We start from the raw sequence: 4,064 nt of genomic DNA, 5'->3' as shown, positions 1-4,064 counted from the left end.
TTCTCTGCCCGGGGGACCAGATGAGATATGCCTGGGCAACACCTCCCCCGGGCGTCTGGGGGCTCCATTCTCCGGGCCAACGGCATGTCACACTGCCCAGGACGGGCTCCATGGGCCCCGGACAGACCTCCCCCGGGCGTCCGGGGCACCCATCTCCAGGAGGCCAACGGGATGGCAGAGTAACCGGGAAGGGCTCAATGGGTCCCGGGCAGCCCTCCCCCGGGCGTCCGGGGCTCCCACCTCCAGGCCGACGGCATGTCACACTGCCCAGGACGGGCTCCATGGGCCCCGGACAGACCTCCCCCGGGCGTCCGGGGGGGCACCCATCTCCAGGAGGCCAACGGGATGGCAAAGTACCCGGGAAGGGCTCCACTGGTCCCGGGCAGCCTTCCCCCGGGCATCCGGGGCTCCCACCTCCAGGACGACGTCATGTCACACTGCCCAGGACGGGCTCCATGGGCCCCGGACAGACCTCCCCTGGGCGTCCGGGGCACCCATCTCCAGGAGGCCAATGGGATGGCAAAGTACCCGGGAAGGGCTCCACGGGTCCCGGGCAGCCTTCCCCCGGGCGTCCGGGGCTCCCACCTCCAGGCCGACGGCATGTCACACTGCCCAGGACGGGCTCCATGGGCCCCGGACAGACCTCCCCCGGGCGTCCGGGGGGGCACCCATCTCCAGGAGGCCAACGGGATGCAAAGTACCTGGGAAGGGCTCCACGGGTCCCGGGCAGCCTTCCCCCGGGCGTCCGTGGCTTCCACCTCCAGGACGACGGCATGTCAAATTGCCCAGGACGGGCTCCATGGCTCTTGGGCAGTCCTCCCCCGGGCGTCCGGGGCTCCATCCAGGCCGACGGCATGGCAGAGTGCCCGGGACGGGTTCCATGCGTCCCGGGCCTTAGTCCCCCGGGCGTCCGGGGCTCCATCCAGGCTGACAGCAAGGCATAGTGCCCGGGTCGGGCTCCATGGTTTTCAGGGTGGTCCTCCCCTGGGTGTCGGGGCGCTCCAGGCCAATGGAATGGAAAAGTGCCCAGGACGGGCTCCATGCGACCCGGGCATTCATCCCCCGGGCGTCCGGGGCTCCATCCAGGCTGACGGCATAGCAGAGTGCCCGGGTCGGGCTCCATGGTTTTCAGGGTGGTCCTCCCCAGGGTGTCGGGGCGCTCCAGGCCAATGGAATAGAAAAGTGCCCAGGACGGGCTCCATGCGACCCGGGCCTTCGTCCCCCGGGCGTCCGGGGCTCCATCCAGGCTGACGGCATGGCAGAGTGCCCGGGTCAGGCTCCATGGTTTTCAGGGTGGTCCTCCCCTGGGTGTCGGGGCGCTCCAGGCCGATGGCATGGAAAAGTGCACAGGACGGGCTCCATGCGTCCCAAGCCTTCGTCCCCCGGGCGTCCGAGGCTCCAGCCAGGCTGACGGCATGGCAGAGTGCCCGGGTCGGGTTCCATGGCTCTTGGGCAGTCGTCCCCCGGGCGTCCGGGGCTCCATCCAGGCCGATGGCATGAAAAAGTGCCCAGGACGGGCTCCATGCGACCCGGGCATTCCTCCCCCAGGTCGTCCGGGCCCTAGAGCTCCGGTGGTCCAACCTGCGCCTGAGGCCCAACCGGGGTCCAAGAGCCCTGCCTTGCGTGGGCAGGCAGTCAGGAACCCTACCGCGAAGGCTTGGGATGGATGGGGAGCTGGGATTCCTTTCGATCCCGGCCATCTGGTCACCCGCGATGCTTTCCAATAGGGCGACCAGATGGCCGGGCTTCCCTGGAAGTCCCGATGAGGTGCCATTCGGCTCCCGGATCCCAGCTAGGGCTCCATGAGGTCGGGTTCTTTCACGCCTTGGGTCCCCTCTGTCACCTCGCGTGCACAGATTGCAAGAAAGGGGGGTAATTTCCCTCCGGATTACTAGGGGCAGGGTACGCCCAGACACCTCTCCAGGGCTGGTGGTTCTCTGCCCGGGGGACCAGATGAGATATGCCTGGGCAACACCTCCCCCGGGCGTCTGGGGGCTCCATTTTCCGGGCCAACGGCATGTCACACTGCCCAGGACGGGCTCCATGGGCCCCTCACAGACCTCCCCCGGGCGCCCGGGGCACCCATCTCCAGGAGGCCAACGTGATGGCAGAGTAACCGGGAAGGGCTCCATGGGTCCCGGGCAGCCCTCCCCCGGGCGTCCGGGGCTCCCACCTCCAGGACGACGGCATGTCACACTGCCCAGGACGGGCTCCATGGGCCCCGGACAGACCTCCCCCGGGCGTCCGGGGCAACCATCTCCAGGAGGCCAACGGGATGGCAAAGTACCCGGGAAGGGCTCCACGGGTCCCGGGCAGCCTTCCCCCGGGCGTCCGGGGCTCCCACCTCCAGGCCGACGGCATGTCACACTGCCCAGGACGGGCTCCATGGGCCCCGGACAGACCTCCCCCGGGCGTCCAGGGCACCCATCTCCAGGAAGCCAACGGGATGGCAGAGTAACTGGGAAGGGCTCCATGGGTCCCGGGCAGCCCTCCCCCGGGCGTCCGGGGCTCCCACCTCCAGGACGACGGCATGTCAAAGTGCCCAGGGCGGGCTCCACGGGCCCCGGGCAGCCCTCCCCCCGGGCGTTCGGGGCACACATCTCCAGGAGGCCAACGGCGTTGCAAAGTACCCGGAAAGGGCTCCACGGGTACCGGGCAGTCCTCCCCCGGGCGTCCGGGGCACCCATCTCCATGAGGCCAACGGCATTGGCAAAGTACCCGGGAAGGACTCCACGGGTCCCCACCAGGCCTCCCCCGGGCGTCCCAGGCACCCACCTCCAGGCCGACGGCATGTCAAAGAGCCCAGGACGGGATCCACGGGTACCGGGCAGTCCTCCCCCGGGCGTCCGGGGCAACCATCTCCAGGAGGCCAACGGGATGGCAAAGTACCCGGGAAGGGCTCCACGGGTCCCAGGTAGCCTTCCCCCGGGCGTCTGGGGCTCCCACCTCCAGGCCGACGGCATGTCACACTGCCCAGGACGGGCTCCATGGGCCCCGGACAGACCTCCCCCGGGCGTCCAGGGCACCCATCTCCAGGAGGCCAACGGGATGGCAGAGTAACCGGGAAGGGCTCCATGGGTCCCGGGCAGCCCTCCCCCAGGCGTCCGGGGCTCCCACCTCCAGGACAACGGCATGTCAAAGTGCCCAGGGCGGGCTCCACGGGCCCCGGGCAGCCCTCCCCCCGGGCGTTCGGGGCACACATCTCCAGGAGGCCAACAGCGTTTCAAAGTACCCGGAAAGGGCTCCATGGGTACCGGGCAGTCCTCCCCCGGGCGTCCGGGGCACCCATCTCCATGAGGCCAACGGCATTGGCAAAGTACCCGGGAAGGGCTCCACGGGTCCCGACCAGGCCTCCCCCGGGCGTCCCGGGCACCCACCTCCAGGCCGACGGCATGTCAAAGAGCCCAGGACGGGATCCACGGGTACCGGGCAGTCCATCCCCGGGCGTCTGGGGCTCCCATCTCCAGGCCAACGGCATGGCTCAATGCCCAGGACGGGCTCCATGGGTCCGGGGAGGCGTCCCATGCGCCTCCGGGCTTGGGAGCCCCGGCTGGGTCCAGGGGCCCGGCCGGGCCCCGGGTCGGGTGCTCCGGCCCTGGTCCCTGTCTCCCAGCCTACCGCACTGCCAAGGGCCTAGGAAGGGGTTCCGTTGTGCCCGGGGAGCCTCCCCTTGCTTGTCTGGGTTCAGGAGCTCTGTCCGGGGCCCCTAGGGGCCCGGGGGAGGGCGGCCTCCCCACCCCGGGCTCTGTCCTTGGTCCTGCTGCGTGGCAGGGTGCCCGGGACGGGGTCCGGAGGGCCCGGGGAGGCTTCCCCTGCGCCTCCGGGCCTGGGAGCCCTGGCTGGGTCCAGGGGCCCGGCCGGGCCCCGGGTCGGGTGCCACGGCCCTGGGCCCGGTCCCCCCCGGCCTGCCTCACTGCCAAAGCCCCGGGACGGGGCTCCGTTGTGCCCGGGAAGCCTCCCCTCGCTCGGCCGAGTTCAGCAGCTCCGGCCGGGGCCCCTGAGGGCCCGGGGAGGGCGGCCTCCCCATCCTGGGCGCTGTCCTTGGTCCTGCTGCATGGCAGGGT

The sequence above is a fragment of the Lissotriton helveticus genome, chromosome 12 (genome assembly GCF_964261635.1).
Source record: "Lissotriton helveticus chromosome 12, aLisHel1.1, whole genome shotgun sequence".
Classification (NCBI taxonomy): Eukaryota; Metazoa; Chordata; class Amphibia; order Caudata; family Salamandridae; genus Lissotriton; species Lissotriton helveticus.
The sequence above is the reverse complement of the archived record's forward strand: the minus strand, read 5'-3'. Positions refer to the sequence as shown.